At 41.1% G+C, this 21,613-nt stretch overlaps 1 long non-coding RNA gene and 1 pseudogene across 2 annotated transcripts in view; one reads left to right on the top strand and one right to left on the bottom strand.

The window, feature by feature from the left end:
* The window catches only part of LOC111561846, a 388,482-nt gene extending 370,874 nt beyond the window's left edge, over positions 1-17,608 (top strand). Inside the window, exons 8-9 of one of the 2 annotated variants that reach the window (XR_006583156.1) lie at positions 14,870-15,112; positions 15,266-17,608. This is a non-coding gene — a long non-coding RNA (uncharacterized LOC111561846). The other variant, XR_002744788.2, reaches the window with a different exon arrangement.
* Positions 17,609-20,200: 2,592 nt separating this feature from the next.
* LOC109503042 lies at positions 20,201-20,932 on the bottom strand (annotated as a pseudogene).
* Positions 20,933-21,613: the final 681 nt, after the last annotated feature.

Here is a 21,613-nt window from a genome sequence, read left to right as displayed (position 1 = left end):
CACCTCCACACTATCTTCCACAGTGGCTCCACAAGTTTGTTTTCCCACCAACAGTGCAGGACAGTTCTTTTTTTCTTCATATCCTTGCCAACGCTTATTTTTTCTTGTGTTTTTGATTTTAGCCCTTCTCTTTTTTTTTTTAATTTTTTTTTTTAATTTACATCCAAATTAGTTAACATATAGTGCAACAATGATTTCAGGAGTAGATTCCTTAATGCCCCTTACCCATTTAGCCCATCCCCCCTCCTACAACCCCTCCAGTAACCCTCTGTTTGTTCTCCATATTTAGGAGTCTCTTCTGTTTTGTCCCCCTCCCTGTCTTTATGTCATTTTTGTTTCCCTTCCCTTATGTTTCTATGTTTTGTCTCTTAAAGTCCTCATATAAGTGAAGTCATATGATTTTTTTGTCTTTCTCTGACTGACTAATTTCACTTAGCATAATACCCTCCAGTTCCATCCACGAAGTTGCAAATGGCAAGATTTCATCCTTTTTTGATTGCCGAGTAATACTCCATTGTATATATATATATATATATATATATATATATATCACATCTTCTTTATCCATTCATCCATCAATGGACATTTGGGCTCTTTCCATACTTTGGCTATTGTGGATAGTGCTGCTATAAACATGGGGGTGCTTGTGTCCCTTCGAAACAGCATACCTATATCCCTTGGATAAATACCTGGTAGTGCAATTGCTGGGTTGTAGGGTAGTTCTATTTTTAGTTTTTTGAGGAACCCCCATACTGTTTTCCAGAGTGGCTGCATAACCTTGCATTCCCACCAACAATGCAAAAGAGATCCTCTTTCTCCGCATCCTCGGAAACATCTGTTGTTACCTGAGTTGTTAATGTTAGCCATTCTGACAGGTGGGAGGGGGGTATCTCACTGTGGTTTTGATTTGTATTTCCCTGATGATGAGTGATGTTGAGCATTTTTTCATGTGTTGGTTGGCCATCTGGATGTCTTCTTTGGAGAAGTGTCTATTTATGTCTTTTGCCCATGTCTTCACTCGATTATTTGTTTTTTGGGTGTTGAGTTTGATAAGTTCTTTATAGATTTTGGATGCTAACCCTTTATCTGATATGTCATTTGCAAATCTCTTCTCCCATTCTGTTGGTTGCCTTTTAGTTTTTGCTGATTGTTTCCTTTGCTGTGCAGAAGCTTTTTATTTTGATGAGGTCCCAGTAGTTCATTTTTGCTTTTGTTTCCCTTGCCTCCAGAGACGTGTTGAGTACGAAGTTGCTGTGGCCAAGATCAAAGAGCTTTTTGCCTGCTTTCTCCTCGAGGATTTTGGTGGCTTCCAGTCTTACATTGAGGTCTTTCATCCAGGTTGAGTTTATTTTTGTGTATGGTGTAGGAAAGTGGTCCAGATTCATTCTTCTGCATGTCGCTGTTCAGTTTTCCCAGCACCACTTGCCGAAGAGACTGTCTGTATTCCGTTGGATATTCTTTCCTGCTTTGTCAAAGATTAGTTGACCATATATTTGTGAGTCCATTTTGGGGTTCTCTATTCGGTTCCATTGATCTGTCTGTTCTTGTGCCAGTACCATACTGTCTTGATGATTACAGCTTTGTAGTATAGCTTGAAGTCTGGGATTGTGATGCCTCCTGCTTTGGTTTTCTTTTTCTAGATTTCTTTGGCTATCCGGGGTCTTTTCTGATTCCATACAAATTTTAGGATTATTTGTTCTAGCTCTGTGAAGACTGCTGGTGTTATTTTGATAGGGATTGCACTGAATATGTAGATTGCTTTGGGTAGTATCGACATTTTAACAAACTTGTTCTTCCTATCCAGGAGCATGGAATCTTTTTCCATTTTTTTGTGTCTTCTTCAATTTCTTTCATAAGCTTTCTATAGTTTTCAGTGTATAGATTTTTCACCTCTTTGGTTAGATTTATTCCTAGGTATTTTATGGTTTTTGGTGCAATTGTAAATGGGATTGATTCCTTGATTTCTCTTTCTGTTGCTTCATTGTTGGTGAATAGGAATGCAACTGATTTCTGTGCATTGATTTTATATCCTGCAACTTTGCTGAATTCATGGAGAAATGTCTGTTTATGACTTCTACCCAGTTTTTAATTGGATTTTCTTTTTTGTTGTTGGAATTATATATTTTGGATACTACCCCTTTATTAGATATGTCATTTGCAAATATCTTCTCCCATTCATAGGTTGCCATTTAGTTTTGTTGATTGTTTCATTCACTGTGCAGAAACTTTTTTATATCAATGTAATCCTAATAGTTTATTTTTCCTTTTGTTTCCCTTGCCTTAGGAGACATATCTAGAAAGATGTTGTTATTGCCAACATCAGAAAAATTACTGCCTGTGCTCTCTTCTAGGATTTTTATGATTTCTCACACTTAGGTTCTTAATCCATTTTGTGTTTATTTTTGTGTATGGGGTAAGAAAGTGGTCCAGTTTCATTCTTTTGCATATAGGTGTCTAGTTTTCTCAATACCATTTGTTGAAAAGAGTATCTTTTGTCCATTAAATATTCTTGCCTCTTTTGTCAAAGATTAATTGGCCAAGTAGTTGTGGGTTTATTTCCGGCTTTGCATTCTGTTCCACTGATCTATTTTTGTGCCAATACCATACTATTTTGATTACTACAGCTTTGTAATATAACTTGAAATCTGGAATTATAATACCTCTAGTTTTGTTTTTCTTTTTGAGATTGCTTTGGCTTTTTGGGGTCTTTTGTGATTGCGTGCACATTTTAGGATTGTTTTTTCTAGTTCTTTTTAAAATGCTGTTGGTATTTTGATAGGGATTGCATGAAATGTGTAGAGTGCTTTGAGTAGTATAGACATTTTTAATAATGTTTGTTCTTCCAGTCCCATTAGCATGGAATGTCTTTCCATTTCTTTATGTAGTCTTCAATTTCTTTCATTGATGTTTTATGGTTTTCAGAGTACAGGTCTTTTACCTCTTTAGTTGAGTTTATTCCTAGGTATTTTATTATTTTTGGTACAATTGTAAATAAGATTGTTTTCTTATTTTCTCTTTCTGCTGCTTCATTATTAGTGTATAGAAATGCAATAGATTTCTGTACGTTGATTTTGTATCTGTGACCTTACTGAATTTATTTATCAGTTCTAGTATTTTTTTTGGTAGAGTCTTTATGGTTTTCCATATAAAGTATCATTATCATCTGCAAATAGTGAGAGTTTTACTTCTTCCTTACAAATCTGGATGCCTTTTATATCTTTCTCTTGTCTGATTACTGTAGCTAAGATTTCCAGTACTATGTTGAATAAAAGTAGTGAGAGTGGAATACTTGTCTTGTTCCTGACCTTAGGAACAAGGTTCTGTTTTTCACCATTGAGTATAATTTTAGTTATGGGATTTTCATATAAAACCTTTATTATGTTGAGGTATGTTCCCTCTAAAACTATTTTGTTGAGATTTTTTTATATCATGAATGGATGTTGTACTTTGTCAAATGCTTTTTCTGCATTTATTGAAATGATCATATGGTTTTTATCTTTTCTCTTATTGGCGTGATGTATCACATTGATTGATTTGTGAATACTGAACAATAAAAGGGTCAATTTTTGTGTGCATTATATATCAATAAAAATAAATCTTGACAAATAGTCCTTTCTACATTAGTGTCCCACATCCAGGTACCAAATTAAGTTCCCATTTCTTATCTCATTGAATGGCACCATTCTCCACAGAGATACTCTAAAGCCTGAAATCTGGGAATCACTGTTTACATTTTTCTTCTATCACTGAATTCAATCAAAGAGATTTTTTAATTTGACCTTCTTAAATCTTTTGTATCTCTTCTCTCCATTGATGTTATCCCATTTCAGCCCCACATCCTTGAGTTCCTTCTTAACATTTATCATAATTCATTCACTCAGCAAATAGTCATGAAATGCCTATTATTTGACAGGCTCTGTTGTAGGTACATGTCATGTATAAGGGAATAAAATGTACAAATATCAGCTCTTGAGGAACCCATATTCCAGCTGGCAGAGAGCAATATAAACATAAAGTCTAATAAATAAGTACATTATTATATGATAAAAGTTAGTAAGTGCTACAGAATAAAACAAATAAAGGGTTGGTCAAGAGTGCTGGTGGGTAGGGGATTGCTATTTAAAATTAGGGAGCTCAAGGAAGGTCTTAGAAAAAATGTTTCATTTGGGCAAAGACTTAAATGAAGTGAAGGTGTATCTAGAGGAATACATGGAGATATCTAGAGGAAAAAGATTCTCAGAAGAATAAACAGCCAATACAAAAATATTAAGAGGAAATACATCTGGAGAATTTGAGGATTGACTAGGTAGGAGGCAAGAATGGCTGAAGCACAGTGATTAAAGGAGAGAAAGTAGGTGAGACTAGAGAGGTGATGGAGAGGCAAGTTAAGTAGTACCTTTCAGTATTTGAGATACCTTGGCTGTTACTCAACGTTTTGAGCAAAGCATGGTTTAATTTTTTTTAAAGTTTATTTATTTATTGTTTTTTTTTTTTTTTTGAGAGAGAGAGACAGAGTATGAGCAGGGGAGGGGAAAAGAGAGGGAGACACAAAATCTGAGGCAGGCTCCAGGCTCTGAGCTGTCAGCACAGAGCGCTATGTGGGGCTGGAACTCACGGACCGTGAGATCAGGACCACGAGATCATGACCTGAGCCAAAGTCAGATGCTTTAACCAACTGAGCCACCCAGGCATCCTAAGCAAAGCATAGTATAGGTTGTAAGAGAATAGTTCTAGTGCTGAATACAGATTTTCTGATGGTAACAGCAAAAGCAGAGAGACATGTTAGGAGTCATATTTCAAATCTTCTTTTGAAATAGAAGATAATGGTAGCAGTGGAGGTGGCTGGAAGTAATAGGATTCTAGCCATATGATGACAGTAGAACTATAGGATTTCCTTTAGATTGGATATGGTGTGTGTAAGACAGAGGGAAGCCAGGTGCTCCCCAAGAGTTTTAGTCTGAGCTACTAGACAAATGGAGATACTATTGCCTGAGATGGGGAAAGCTGCTGATGAAATTAGGCCTTGTGGGGTAAGACTAGGAGCTCAACTTCAGACATGTTAAGTTTGCAATGTCTACTAGATGTCCTAGTGGAGGTCTTGAGAAGGTAGTTACATATATGAGCCTGCAATGTGGAAGAATAAGCTGAAGTTTACATATATTAGTGACGCATCAGCATGTAGATGATATGAGTACATAGAAGACAAGAGGATCAAGGAGATCCGGGCACTCTAATATAAAGGGTTAGTGAGAAGCGGTGGAATAGACCAAAAAACAGTGACTAGTGAGGTAGAGAGAAAACCAAGAAAAATGTGTGCTCTGGAAGCAAGATCAAGAAAGCGTATATATATGAAATGGAGTTATGCAACTGTATCATTATTGATAGATCACTTAAGATGAGCAGTGAGAATTGACCATCAGATTTTAGCAAACCAATTTCTGTATGGTGGTGGGGCTTAAAGCTCAGCTGAAGTATGTTTACAGAAAGAAACTAAGAGGAGAGGAATTGGGACAGTGAATACTGACATCTCTTCTGAGATTTGCTACAGCCAGGAACCTAAAAACACGGCAGTAGTTGGAGAAAGTGGGCAAGAGGTGACTTTGGAGGCAGGAAGAGTATGAGCATATTTGTATGCTGAAGGCAATGATCCATGGGTGAAGAAAAATGTCTTGGGAGAGTGAGGTTGAGAACTTCTTTGAGTATGTGAGAGCGAATGGGATCTAGAAATGGAAGGGATTGGCGTAATGTGGGAGTACAGCGAGTTCATCCCTGGAGCCAGGTGTGCAGACACTGAGGGTAGGTAAGTGCTGAGAGTCTCCAGAAGTTCTCTTTTTTAAATGCTTCTATTTTCTCAGTGAAGTTGGAAGCAAGGTCAGCATCTAAGTAGAAGGAAGTGGGGTGGGTGGTATGAGGGAAGAGAAATATGAAATAGTATTTAGGGGAGAGGAAGGATGAGTGGACATGAAGCAGGATTACTAGACAGCACAAAGAGCCCATTTGAGGTTCCTGGTCATGAATATCAAATGAGATCTGCCATTGAAACTCTCTCTCACTAGCCCGTTTGCTCCACGTTTGCCTTGTTCACAGTCAGAACAACAGACAGTCCCCATCACATAAACAGCCACCCACCCTACTCACCCTGCCTGTAGTCTCACTTCCCTCTAATTCATTCTCCACACAGCCGTCTGAGAGATTACTCTAAAACAACATCATTCTTCTGCCTATAATTTCACACACATGCCATAGACCTTAGAGTAAAGCCCAAACTTTTTACTGAAATATAGAAGCTCTTCAGAGTCTGGTCTCTGGATAGATTTCAACCTCACCTATTGTGTTTACCCTCAGATCCCCCAACACTAGGGCCAGCCAGAAGAGCTACTTAAAAGTTCCCTGAATGTACACTGCTATCTTTTTTGGACTATAGACCTCTCCTGATTCACTCCTCCTAATGTTCCAGGGACTTAGCTCAGAAATCACCTCCTTCAAGGCACATTTGCTGAGAGCCTCCTAACACCACTTCCTCCCATTCTGTGTTAGATGCCCCTTTAGTGACCTCTATCACAGAAGTTCCCTTTGTGTATTATAACGGTCTCTTTTCTTTATTCCCCCAAATATTGTATGTAAATTCTAGAACAGCATCATGGTATTTATCTGTATCCTGACCTACTACTACCATGGTGTCTGGCATAGAACAGGTGCTCAAAAATGTCTGTGGAATGAAGAAAGGAAAAATTAAAGTCAATAATAGTTTACTGTCTACCCAGGCAGGGACCAGTGAATGTTAACACATAATATATAGCAGGATGCTTCAAGACAGCCATTCTTGATCTTTTTGGATAATTTTTTTAATTGTTTGACTCTTCCCTACTCCTAAAGATACTTTATGGCATATCTTTGATTTTTACAACTAAAACAGTTGTGATTTATTTAGAATTTGAAATAAAGACAAGCCATCATTAGGACATACTCTTTTAACAGTTCAGATCCTGGAATTAGGTGGCTTTGAGCCATGCTCATTATCTTACGTACAATTAGCTAAGGGGGGAAGAGGCACACACTCTGGAGTCCATTAGACCCAGGTTGGATCTCCACTCCTCCTCTTTACCTCATTGAGTCTCAGTTTCCTCATTTGCAATAAGCTTACCTAGACCATTGTTGTAACTTGGCATTTTGCAGTTGAACAATGAATGCTAGTTAGCTATTATAATTGTGACCTAGGACTCTCCTTGTTTAGGTAGCTTCTCAAAATGATGAGTGGCTGTAGAACTGAACAAAACCAACTGTTGCATTTGACAAACTACCTCTTCCCCTCCTCTCTGAAACCCGCCTCCCTTTCCTCCTTTATGTCATACTGTCTGTGTCCTCACTTTCTCTAGCTATTCTACCTAAATTAGTTTTCACTATGCTCCCACTCCCTCTAGCTCACTGGTCCCTGCCCCCCAATCCAGCTCCTCCCTTGTCATCACAACTCTCCAGTACTTTCATGGTGTTGATCACCATTTGCAATTCTAAAATATGTCCCAGAATTGTCTTGTTCAGTGCTACAGTTCCTGTACCTCACCCAGAGTCCAGAACATAGCTATTAGGCAATCACTAAATATCTGATGAATGGATAAATTGTACTCTGTTTTAATCATATTGGCCAACCAGTTTGTATAGGCTTGTGGGGAGTTGTTTAATTTCAGTGAGATTACTGGAAACTGTGTTTCTGCCCTCCTAATGTGAGGAAGGCATATTGGTCATCAAACAGGATGGCTCAGGTGCTAGCGATCATGGTCTCAGAGACTTCCCTTCTGCTCCCCTACCCCCAAGGGCTTCACCAAAGAATATTGACAATTATGTAAAAGAAAGTTCTATTCTTGTAGAACAATTTGTAAGCCTGGATCATCTTCAAAAGTTCTTAGCATGCATGAACAGAGAGCATCTAGAAAGATAGGTAGTTTCTCAAACGAAGCTTCTGTCAAAGAAAGGAATATAATGAATATAAAATCTATTGGTCATGCCTTAAGATGAGAATCACAACTCAGCTACCCGCATTTTGCCAGATGCTGAGGGAGCATGCCAGAATGCGTTAAAACACTGATCATGCCCTGCAGTCACTTCCAAGCTGGCTGGAGAAGTCGAGACTGACATCCTTGAAATCTAGAGAGAATACAAGTCGACATAAATTATGGGCTAAACTGTGTTTTACAGAGGAGTACTAAAGTTACTGTAACTTTAGTACAGAAGGAAGATCATTGAGGGCTGAAGGCTTCTAAAGCTGGGGCTTGAAGAAAGTATAAAGAATAGGGGAGGCGTGGCCAGCAGAAGGGGGTCTGACAGAAAAGTAACGCCTCCTGCTGGTGCTAAGCTTACCGTTCGCATAAGGAATCGGCAATGGCCGGCACTGGACCCTGGCTGTACGCAGTGAGGGCAGTCCCGGAACCGAGAGGGCCTGCGGTCTGGCAAACTGCATAACACTGTGGACGGCCCACCTGCAAACACTGTGGCTTCCTGTCCACTTCTCTGCGGACTCCTGCCTTCTCTGGAACAAAGCAAAAGCAAAACACCACCACCACAATAACTGCAACAAAAGGAAACAAAAAATTCTCTACCCACAGGATTGGCAGCAGGTGGCGATTCCACGCTCCTGCCAAAGGAACCATAAGGACAAACGTTTATGAAAATGCGTCTGGCTAAACAGTTGTTATTTCTCATAAAGGACAAACAATTACAAACAAATGACAGCAGGACACGCAGCATGCCTGTGTGTGTGTATGGTGTGTTCATTCATGGTGTGTGTGTGTGGGTATGAGTGAGTGTGTATGTGTATGGTGTATGTTCATGTTGTATGTGTGGTATGTGGCGTGTACGTGTGTACGTTCATGCATTGTGTGGTGTATATGCTTGTGTGTGGGGCGGGGGGTGCATGTTTCCCTCCCTCCCCTAGCATGTGCTTGGCCATCCTTGATTCTTGGCTCCCTGAAGGAGGTTTGGGGCGCAGTCCTTTTCTCGCTTTTCCACTTCAGGCACACGTGGCAGTGGCATCCCCCTTATATAACCAGTGCCCACCTGTGGGGACCCTCCCTCCCACTGGTTTCCTCCCCGGTGGGGGAGGGGAGCTACGCTCCCCCGGGAAGGTAGGAAAGCAGAGGAAGTGACTTTGATGGATCACATTGTACTGGAGGCCCAGCGCTAGCAGATTAGAGAGGCTGTGGCTGTGGTGCGCGGGCCTCCATCCGGGGTTTGTTCTGATGAGATAATTTTTCTCATTAACCTTGATAACTCCCTGCTGATATATGGATCTGTCTGCACTCACATAGGACTTTCTTTCTTCCTTTCTCTTTCTTTCTTTCTTTCTTTCTTTCTTTCTTTCTTTCTTTCTTTCTTTCTTTCTTTCTTTCTTTCTTTCTTTCTCTCTCTCTCTCTTTCTTTCTTTCTTTCTTTTTCTTTCTTTCTTCTTTCTCCTTCTTTTTCTTTATCCGTCTGCACTTTCCAGGGGGAGAATGCAGAGCCTGGTGGCGGCCTACAGCTGCTGGCCCAGCTGTTGACTAGCTGGGTTGCCAGCTTTCTGGTGACCCGCGCCCACCTGGAGGGGGGGAATGCAACAGTCCCTGTCAGTACCCTGAATTTTCTTAGCCATAAAACTCTCAACAAATACGGACCCTATGTTGGAGAGAGTGAGAGATTCAGAGATTTAAGCATCCCACAGGGCGGGAGGTGTGGCGCCTCTGTTCCCACACCAGCTCCCACTTCCTGGCCTTTAGCCTGCAGCCAAACCCAGCCTGCTGCTCAGGCTCTTTACAGTCGCCCTCTCAGTTCCCATGCTCTAGCCTCTGCCCCAGTTGTCCCGGCGCTGTGAGGCTGTAGGTCACATTCATAGTCATTACTTGAGGTGTCTTTCCCAGAACACTTCCTCTTCTCCCCAGTTAACATGAATTTCCATATCATGGACATCCTTCTCTTACAGGATTTATTAAGTCTCTTCCCTTGGTAGGCTGTGAGCTCTTTGAGGCTATCTTTTTCATCTTTGTGTCCTCAGTATTAATAGAGTGTCTGGCAAATAGTAAGCACTTGATAAATGTTTGTTGACTTTTGATATGAATGAGATAAGACATGAAATTAGGGAGTACTTTAAATGCCTGACGGAATTTAGTTTTAAGGAGAAGTTATTAGCATAAGTTGCATTGCATCCATTTGAGACCTAATGTTGTATCCTCGTATCTGCTCCTCTCGACACTATTTTCCCAGAGTTTCTCACAGAGAGACCAGGGCAAGTTGATATACTGAGGCTCTAGTCTACTATCATGCAAACATATGGCCCAAGAATTTAATATATTAACAAGTGAAATACTTTTATGAAAACCCAATGCAAGATAACTGTGTTGTCTATGAGGTAAGTAGAGCAATTATTTTAAACATAATTCACAATACAGCACAGTAAGTATGGTCCAGATATGGGACTCAAGTGGAGTGATCATCTTTCACATAAAACTTAGAGACTATATGAAAGTTCTAAATTCAAGCTCCTTTATTAATAAGATGCCCAGGCAGAAGTTTCTTGACCTCTTGTCCCCAATGGGATCCTTCCACCTACATACATATCACAAACACCTTCTCCCCTTAGCCATGCAGAAACCATTCAATAGACTTTGCTTACCAACTGATGCTCAATTTTGGAAAGATGCCATGTGTTTTAATTATCCTCATGATTCATTAGTGAGGCTGACAGAGATGTTATGTTGGGTCATAGGGCAGGGGAAGTGGAATTTAAAGAACTCTCCAGGCACTCTCCTCTCTGCAGAATGTAAGAGGTGTTAGCTGGCAGCTGCTGTAGAGTGGGCACCAGTGTTGATGTTTGAGGAAAGACTAAGACTAGAGGGAAAGGGATGGGATCCTCCCTTTCAGCAATGGTGGTTCTCAAACTTAATGACCTGGATGATGCTGACACTTCTGGTCCTGAGAAAAATGCCAGGTTACCTCAAAGTTCTTGGAATTGGGAGAGAAACCAGTGAGTATTATTTGAATTACAGAGAATTTAAAGCTGTAAAGGATCTTATAAACCATCTGGTCTACACTCTCATTTTATAGACAAAGAAACAACAGGGATCCAGTGAAGACAAGTGACATCATTTTAATTTTTTTTTTAACATTTATTCATTTTTGATAGAGACAGAGTGTGAGTGGGGGAGGGGCAGAGAGAGAGGGACACAGAATCTGAAGCAGGCTCCAGGCTCCGAGCTGTCAGCACAGAGCTGACGCGGGGCTTGAACTCATGAACTGTGAGATCATGACCTGAGCCAAAGTCGGACATTGAACCGACTGAGCCACCCAGGCGCCCCAAGTGACATCATTTTAAACATAAGTGACTCAATATTATACCAAGAGAGATACATTTTTGGTCATGAGACCAACTGAGGCTACTCAAGTGGTTGTTTAAGCTACTAAAGACATTGTAAAGATTACAGCAATATACACAATAGGATTAATAAGGGAGTATTTATTCTTTATCTAAAGATTCTGGTTCCTGAATTTGATGTGAGGAAAACTGTCCAAGTTGTGCTCCATAAAATGATCTCTTCCTACTATGTGCCAGGCATTCTGTGAGGTCCTGGGGATGGAGCTCACAGTCTAGTAGAGGAGACACATTTTTGATGGTGTTAGAGTTGGCCAAAGACAAGTTTTCAAAAAAGGTTGGCCTCCAGCTTTTTATGAGCAGCACATCAGACCTGTATGTTGTGGATGAGTGGAAGAAGCTATAATGGTTGCAAAAAAGTGGAGTTCCCTTTAAATGTGTCCCAGCCTTTTGCAAGTGTAGCAATACCTCTGGAGTCAATGAAAATTATTATGCTGTTGGCTCATCCTTTGATGAAGCCTGGCAAATTCCAGGCAGAGCTGATGGTTCTCATTTTTGCTTTCATCACATGGCTTTCAACCTCCCTCAGCCGTATTTTCTTGTCTAGCGAAGGAGGTGAGGATTTAATAAAATGAGATAATGAGAGTACTGTGCCTCACAGAGGGCTTAGTATGTGGAAGACACACAAATATTGTAACTTATGCCAAAGTGAGAGAAAGAGTGTTTAGGTTAATTTCAGATAATACTTTAATTTTGTTTATGCTTTACCTCCACTCAATGAAATGGATAACATTATTATCTCCCTTTACTAATAAAAAACAAAGGTTCAGAAACATGGAGAAACCTGCTTAAAGTCACACAGTTAGTAGGTGTGAATCATGAATTCAAACCCAAGGCTGTCTAAAACTAAATTTGTTTTCTTAATGATGCATGCTTGATAACACCTTAGCCTGTGGGAAAGAAAAATATCTGAAAAGATTTGTTTGTTACCTTATCCAAGGAATGAGTTGACCTACAATACTTTTCTTTTGATACTGCAGTATATTATCACTTTGGCTTTCTTAACATTATTTCATAAGGGTGAGAGTTAAAAACTGGATCTGTGGCCAATTGCTACATTCCTCACCTCCCCCTTTTACCCAATACTTAGTCTGCTTCGTTCATTTATATTACCCGTGTCTTCCGTTTGGCATCTGGACTTATGGCCCTTGAATATCCATTTTATATTTCTTCTAGTAAAGTGCCCTGATATATCTACCCAAAGTCTATACAGGTAAGTTCATAGTAGATTTACTTAAACCAAAAAACAAAGCAAAACCAAAACATGGAAACAACTGATATGTCCATTAAAAAGTGAATGTATAAAAAGTTGTGGTAGATCCACAAAAAGGAATGTAGTAGCACTAAAACAAAAGGAATTACCAATACGCATAGGAACATGGATCAATCCTGAAAACATGAGTGAAAGAAGTCAGACACAAAGAACACACTATGTAATTCAATTGGTATGATATCCTAGAACTATAGTTTTATAACCAAACTAATTTATAGTGACAGAGAGCAGATCAGTGGTTGCTTGGAGTTAGGAGGTGGAATGGGGAGGGGTATTGACCTTAAGAGATACAGGGAGCTTTTGGGGGGTGATGAAAGTGTTTTGTATCTTGATTGTGGTGCTGGTGGTTACACAGTATATATACGTATCAAAAGGCATTAGACTGTATACTTAAAATAGACACATTGAATTACATGTCCATATATCTCAATTAATTTTTTAAAAAATTTTCATAATGTTTATTTATTTTTGAGACAGAGAGAGACAGCATGAATGGGGAGGGTCAGAGATAGAGGGAGACACAGAATCTGAAGCAGGCTCCAGGCTCCCAGCTGTCAGCACAGAGCCCAACGTGGGGATTGACCTCACGGACTGTGATATAGTGACCTGAGCCAAAGTCAGACGCTCAACCGACTGAGCCACCCAGGCGCCCCTCAGTTAATTTTTTTTTAATCAGCTCTTGCTTTGGCCAATAAAAGCATAAGCAACAGCACAAGGCTTTTTATAAAGGAAAGTACTAGATAACAAAATAAGGCCAAACTATGCCCACTTGGCAAACGTGCTGAGGGCTTGATGGTAGCGAGCTTCCTTGTGTCTCTGAAAATATCTGCTAAGCATGTTGCCTGATAAATTCCAGTCCTAGTACTCTAGATTTGTTTCAGAGACAGTAAAAGAAAGAAACATAAGAAATATAAAGAGCTCACACCATGGTGGAAAGCATATTTAAGAAAATGACCTTTCAAAAAGACTGGAGGGGGTGCCTGGGTGGCTCAGTCGGTTAATCCTGGACTCTTGATTTCAGCGCAGCTCATGAGCTCATTGTTGGAGAGTTCAAGCCCACATCAGGCTTCTCAAGAACAGTGTGGGGATCTCTCTCCCTCTCTCTGTGTCCCTCACCTATGTGTGCATGTGCACACACATGCTCGCTCTCTCGCTCTGTCTCCAGATCAATAAATAAACTTAAAAAAAAAAAAAAAGACTGTAGCATGCTATGATTCTGAGAATTTTACCAGGAGCTTCAGCCTATAGTGGCAAAGGCCTGGGTGCAGAAGTGATATAAAGAGTGAAAGGATTGATTCTGCCAAGGCAGCTGGCATGAATAGATGGAAAGTAATAGTACTCCTCCCTTGAAATGAAGAAAAGGAATTCCTAGTGTTTGTAAATGAAGAAAAGAGGGTTAAGGAATCTAGTTCTCCAAACAAACGAGACAATATATGGCCCAAACACCACAAGAACCACAATCAAACATTGGAAAACATTCCACATGGAAGCTTGTGTTTGTGATATTTGATCTGTAACTTGACATTGTGTCAAGATGCAAATAATGGAAGAAACTTAAATATTAGCTGACGGAAATGCAGGTAGTTTACATGTAAAACCACGAGTTCACCCAAAATGCTTTATTTTATTGGTAATTCACACAAATCCCCCACTGTGGTACACAGAATGGGAGCTAAGTAAATCTAGAAGGAAGAGAGGGAAAGAGAGATGGAAGGAAGGAGCATATTTTAAGTTTTGGTTGACTCCATATATCTAAGGACAAAAAAATGTATTTGATGAAGAAGTTCAATAAATAAAAGACATTAACTTTTTTTTTAAGTTTATTTATTTATTTTGAGTGGGAGCAAGTAGAGAGAGAGAGGGAGAGAGAGAATCCCAAGCAGGCTCCATGCTTTCAGTGTAGAGCCTGATGCAGGGCTTGATCTCATGAACGGAACCATGAGATCATGATCTGAGCTGTAATCAAGAGTCTGATGCTTAACTGAGCCACCCAGGCACCCCAAAGACATTAACTTTTTAAAATTTTATGTCACACCTTCCCACCTGTCCTTGTGCAATAATTTATTAATAAATGAGTTAAAATATATTTTTAGAGTAATTTTAGAAGTCTATAATTAGGCATACATATGTAAAGTCTATAAAAAGGCATACATTGGGATGGTTCCTTAGAATGGATTTTTATCTCTGTATTCCTCCCTCAGCAAACTCTGGCCGAGGAAGGAGAAAACATGCTTGGACTACTCAGTGGATGTCATGCCCTCATCTAGGCATCCGACTTAAGGAATCAGAAATGGGCCATGATTATTGAGTAGCCATGGCAGTTCAGCTGATGGATGATCAATGGACTTCAACTCAGATGCACGGTTTGACTGACAGAAGAAAATTCTCATTCAGGCTAATGGGCGACTTGAATCGGACTCGTGGTGTTAGAAAGTGAGAAAAGGGTAAGCCTCCTCAGATGAGAAAAAAACAATCTCTTTGGTGTGTCCATCCTTTTAGCCCGACTCCCTTTGATAGTCAGCAATATAAAAGTTTGCATTTTCAAATGATCTTTCTCAGTTTGGATTTTTATCAACATTCTTTGTATCTTTTCTCAGAAAGAGGCTAGAGATTGCCTTCTTTCCTCCAGGAGAGAGTAACTGAGCATTATAAAGGTTTTCTGCCAAAAGCATGGAGCCTCAGATAAGTAATCTCATCCTTCACCCATGATAAATAAGCTATTAAAAATCAAGGGAAAAAGGTAACAGTTGTAATGTCTGAAATGCACAGACAATGTTGTGGAAACCTCATTTGTAAGACCACAAGTCTTCTCCATTGTTTAACCACAATGCTGGAGTCTTCTCTATTTTTATTTTTGTTTGGAGATTTTTCTCTTCCCCGGGCTGAAGTGCTTTGTGCATGAGACAGAAAAGCTGCCAGGACTAGTCCATCTGGCTGGCCAAATGGATTGCACTCACTGGAGCATTGCCAGATGTATATCAGTAGAAAGTTTAATTTCTGGGCAGTCTAAGCCCTCAGTTCCTTTCTCAGTTTAATGGAAACCTTGTTTCCATTTTACAGAAACTCCTGCAGTTGGCCTGAGTGTTGTCACCCAGTCTTGCCTCCTATAATCTTGGTTCCAGTCTCCATAGAGATCACCCTGGTCAAAAGTCCATCCTCTCGTCTTTATCAAGTCCAAAGCAGTGAAATGAGTTTGACAAAAAGGTTTATGCCAAGTGAAAAATCACTGTGTTACATTTGATTACATTTGTCTGACCTTGAACAATCTTAGGAGCCAGAGTAGTCATTTTAGTTAAGTAATTTAGTTTAAATTGCTTAATTAAGAAATAAAATTTCATGGAATTCCCTAGATTAATTTGCACTTATACGTAAGAGCATCAACATTTATAATCAATTTAAAGAGGAAATAGGCCTAGAGTATTTTATAGTTTGCAGTGAAACCTAATTGGATTCATTTGAGCTGAAATAGGAAATATAGAGAGATCTGATATATTTTTAATTTCCCACATCTTAAGGACAAATAATGGGCATTTAATCTTTGTGAGGCAATGAGTTTTAGAGTTGAAGTTGAAGAAATTGTGGATTTCAAAGATAAACCGGCTGATTCTCCTGTGTTCTTACCTTTTGGGAAAGGCATTCAGCAGAGCAGGATTGTAACAGGAACTCACAGCCCGGGCTGACCTACACCTGTGAGTAGGTGACAGTCACAGAGGAGGGTGTTTTGGCCCAGCATAGCCCTGCTCCTGTCAGGCTTCTGTACATGTTCTCTACCCGCACTGATCACTCCCCTCTTTCTCTCGAAAAATATTTGAAATGAGAGTGTCAGATGTGAGTGTTTTAAGAAGATTCTGTCTGAGGTATAGGGAAGGGATTTGAGGGGAAAAGGACAGAGAGAAGAAGGGATCGTTATTAAACTCATGTGTCTATCCAAATCACAGATCCTGAAATTCTGAATGGAGACAGCAGTAGTAGAAATGGAGAAGAGGAGATAATTCTGGAGTTAATATCAAAAGGACTCAAGACATCCAAGTTTGTCTTGGGCTGTGCTGGTTAAGGCCCGTAGTACTATCCTTTTATTCTCTGGTATGTCCCAGTTTGGCAGACAGATTTATATGGTTACCCTAGTGGAAGAAGGAATGACAATCACATTGAGAATTCTAGGGAAGAGATGTGTTGGAAATGGAGATTTCAGACTTACTATATTTGAGATGACTATTCATCCATTTCCTTCAAACCTTTGTTCAAGTCTCCCTTTCTCAGTGAGGTTCCCTTAACCATCTAATTTAGTCCTTCAGTCCTCCCCCTTAACCCATTCCTGATCCCCCTTATCTTGCCCTACTTTTTCTTTAGTCTTAGCATTTAACAACTTCCATGTGTATAATCATCTTGATTATCATGTTCACCATTGCCTACCTGCTATGACGGGAGCTCCTTGAGGATAAGGATCTTGATCTGTTCATGGATGTATTCCAAGTACCTAAAAGAGTATGTGCTATTTAGTAGGTAAATCAATGACTATTTTTGAATGAAAGAATTAATAAGTGTATTGAAAGAACTCAAAAAAATATGTATTGAAAGCCAACTATTTTTTGAGCCCTTGTGTGTGTCCTAGTCGGAGATGTTCAGTAGATTCCAGGATGCTCAATAGAAAGTGAATACACATGACTCTGAGACTCGAGAGGTTGTTTGGGCTAGAATTATAAAAGCGTGTATCAGTAATAAGCAGATTGTGTTTGTACTATGGCATGATTAATACCCCTTAGTGAAATCATTTTAAGAAGAGGGCTCAGGATCGAGCCTAGAGATTAACAACATTGAATGGAAACAGTGGAAATAGCCAATGAAAAAGCACAATCAAGAAAGGGTAATGTTGGGGTGCCTGGGTGGCTCAGTTGGTTAAGCGTTGACTTCAGCTCAGGTCATGATCTCACAGTCTGTGAGTTCGAGCCCCCACGTCAGGCTCTGTGCTGACAGCTCAGAACCTGGAGCCTGCTTCAGATTCTGTCTCCTCTCTCTGCCCCTCCCCCCGGTTCACACTCTGTCTCTTTCAAAATAAAATAAAGACATAAAAAAAATTTTAAAAAGAAAGGGTAGTGTCATGGAAAGTTGAGGGGGACTAAAAAGAATTTTTATAAGGAGAGAGTTGTAAAAAGTATTAAATAAACCACATTATTCAAGTAAAGCTAGAATTGGCATTGAATTTATTAGGAACATAGTTTCAATGCAATGAAATGAATTGTATTCATATTTGGAAGCTCTTACCCCTAATGTGACTATATTTGGAGACAGTGTCTTTAAAGAGGTAGTTAAGGTTAAATAGCTTCATAAGGAGGAGTTGCAAAACAAATAGGACTGATGCCCTTGTGAAAAGAGAAAGATACCAGGATTGCACCTGCACGGAGGAAAGGCCGTTTGAGGACACAGAGAGAAGGCAGCTGAGACACAAGCCGGGAGAGAGAGACCTCAGGAGAAACCAATCCTGCCCACACCTGGAACTTGAATTTCCAGTCTCCAGCATTGTGAGAAATACATTTATGTTGTTTGAGACACCCAGTCTGTGTGATATTTGCTTATGGAAGGCTTACCAGGCTAATACACTGGGCATTATTGATATTTGAATAATTACATTTCCAGAGGTAGGAAAAGCTGACATCATAGGGCAGTAGGGTAGGGAGAAAAATGGGGGTGAGTATATTCCCCTTTATATAGAACTGTGGCTATGTGGCAGAGAGAAATAGCCCAGGAACCAGAGAGGCTGTGTTGAAACCCTATGAGAGCACAATTACATCGCGTTTACCATAAATTTCCAAGAGACAAGTTGATCATCTTCACACTGTAATATGCATAATTATGCATGTTGATTAGAGCATATTTCTTTGTTTTGTAACTGAAGGAAATCTTGGGAGAGTTTTTAATTTGAACCAGGCAGGAGAATCTTACAAGGACATTAGCAATGAAGTTGGCATTGCATTCTTTTGGTGTAATTTTAGGGTCACTAAATCAGCTGGATTTCACAATCTAAATTAGAGCATGTTGATGTTGTGCCCCAAGTTGTAGAAAGTGTAGGGTTGTTTGAAGTCATCTCTCAGAATTTTTTAGTACATTTCTTTGTTTTCTTCCTCAGAGTTTATCACACTGAGTTTTTCTTTCTGGAGGGCATAGTTTACTCCTACTAATAGAACTTTCCTGAATTAGCATGTTACAGTTTTCAAAGTGAGTTTGCATTTATTGTGTCCTAATTCTTCTTTCCCTCTTAGGGAATTTGCTCTTTCAGGTACTCCACATCTTTCCTGAATCACTCATTTCCCATCACAACACAAATGCATTGTTAGTCTCCAATATTCAAAATAATAATAATAATAAAACACACTTCCTACCCACATTGTCCAAGGTATCAGTCCTCTGTTCTCCTATCTTCTCTTAAAGGTCACTTCTTAGATGGTCTCATGGTGATTTCTCACATATACATATCACCTCTAAGGTGATGACTCTTCAGCCTTCCCCTGGGCTTCAGTCTGGTAAACCTAGGCATTGAGAATTAACATATCCAAAAAAGCAAGCATCTTGATTCTCCCTACCATCTCTAGTCCAGCCCTTACCATTGACATTCTACCAATAAACAGCTTCATTGACACAGATGTTCAGGCCAAAGCTCAGAAATCACCCTTGAAACTTCTTTTTCTCAATCCATCCCCAGAGTTGTGTTGGCTCTACCTTAAAATGAGACACCAATTTAAAAAACAAAACTAAATGAGAAAACAGAAACTTACGGTGCTCATACCTGCTGGTGCAGGTAGCTGGGGTAGTACTTACTGCCCAGAGCTTGCAAAGGGTTCACTTATCCCGTGGGTCCCCAAGGGCCCCTGCGCAGCCCTCACACCCCCATGTGAAGTATATGTGTATTCAAAGAAAGATTCAAAATTTGACAGCAGATTCCTTCCCGTCTTTGTGTTTGCCTCAAATCCCCTTCCTCTCCGTCTCTAGGACCTATGTCTCTAGGTCCTCCCACAAGTGACGTGGGCTCACCGCTTAGCTATACTGAGGATCCTGCCCACGATTTTAAAGTATAAAAAAAGGGTAAAACGTCTCGTTTATGTAAAATAAGAAAGGTGGGCCGAGCCTCCAGGGTTACTAGGGACCGCCTCCCGGCCGTTTCTCAGCTGCACCACAGAGTCCTGGGCTTGTTATGCCTAGACCTCCCGCAGCAGGAGTCTCGAAACCCTCTGCAAGGCTCCTTCTGGCTGAGACCGCCAAGCATACTAGCTGCTTCCCCACGCTTCCCAGAAAGAGGAGCCATAGCATTCCCTGCACCCAGTGCCGGGTCAGGAGCGGAGCGTTCGCCAAGGGCAAGCCCTGCCGGAGTGCATCTGGACCTGGCGGCCCCGGCCTGCACCATTGGATCTTGCGTTTGTTCCTCAAGCATTTCTGAGACAGATGGACGGGCCTCTGGAGGCTGTTGCTCTTGCAGCCGCCATTTCTACCCCACCCGCTAGTGAGTAACAGCGCCGGTGTTTCATGCATGCAATTGCCAATTAGTAAAGACTTGAGGTGACTGGCAGCAGGAGTTTGACTGTGAGGCACACGCGGTGCAGGAAACAGTGGCCTGAACAGATCTTCACGCCATGCTGCATGAGCACGACGTGGGACAGCTCAGCTGAGGACCTGAAGAAGCTGAAGTTGCACAGCTGACCTAACTTGAAAAAGGTTGGGCCGTTCTCCCTGCAGGTGCGCTCCTGCTCCTTGGCGACTTGCTACCTGGAGGCTCCATTCCCTGCCAGGATCCAGGAGACCCCGGCGGGCTGGCTCCTTGATCCCCTTGATACGCCCATCCGAGCTGTCCAAGGACCAGCTGTTGGTGATGTCACACACTAGGAGGATCCTCTGCGAGCCCCTGGAGTAAGACCTGAACACCGTGCAGAACCTGCCTCCGCCCAACGTATTGGAGAACTCCAGCTTGACCCGCTGGCCGCCCGGCAGGTTGGTAGTTGTCTTGTAGTCGATCCGGTTGCTCTAGGCTTAAGGGGCTTAGGCTGCATCTTGCTGCACGCGCTCCTGGATCTCGCCCTGGCCCACGTTGCTGTCGCCCACCCACAAGAACTTGAACATGTGGCTGTACCTCTTAACCAGGCTGCCCTGGGTCCCCATCTTTGCTCATGCACACCTCCATGCTCGTGGTGCAGGCTGGGTAGAAGTCCACTGGCCATCCGCTGAGAGCCCTCAGACCAACCTACGCGGTGGCCCAGTTTCAGGGAGGCAGTGCAGGACGGTCCCACTTCTCTGCACCAGCCGCCTCACCTCAACCTGTGGTTCCAGCTTGTGCACCAGACACCATTAGCACGTTTTTCATGGGTAACTAAAATAGTCTCTAAAGCGATATTCTTGCTTCTGCTCTTGCTTCCATGATATATTCTCCACATAATAGACAAGGTGATACTTTACAAATATAAATCCTATCAAGTCTCTCCTGTCATATTCATTAGTACTACCTACTGACCACATTGTCCCCATGCCCCTCTGGACACCTGGTGGGATTGTGTTTACCCACCTTCTTGTGGATGGGTGGGTTTATGTGGCTAGTTCTGGCCAATAAGTTGTAAGCAAAAGTGACACCTGCATTACTAAGCTGGAGCATTTAATTGCTGTTTCGAGACCCCCAGATATTCTCTTCCCACTGCCACAGAGACTGGGATGTTCTACACAGTGGTGACTTCATCAGCTTGGGTCCTGGAGTGAGGACAAGGATGGTCACCATAGAGAGCAGAATCTCCAGCCAACCCTTGTTAAACACACATTGAAATCATGAGGGATGTCTGTATGCTTTTAAGCCACTGAAATTTTCTTTTTTGTTACTATGGCATAACCTATCTGTCTTGACTGATGTCCTCTGCTGCTTGAAACATGCCCCATGCAGATGGAGTTGCAACAAATCCCTTACCATGGTCTGT

The sequence above is a fragment of the Felis catus genome, chromosome C1, assembly GCF_018350175.1.
Source record: "Felis catus isolate Fca126 chromosome C1, F.catus_Fca126_mat1.0, whole genome shotgun sequence".
NCBI classification, from domain to species: Eukaryota; Metazoa; Chordata; class Mammalia; order Carnivora; family Felidae; genus Felis; species Felis catus.
The sequence above is the reverse complement of the archived record's forward strand: the minus strand, read 5'-3'. Positions and strand labels throughout refer to the sequence as shown.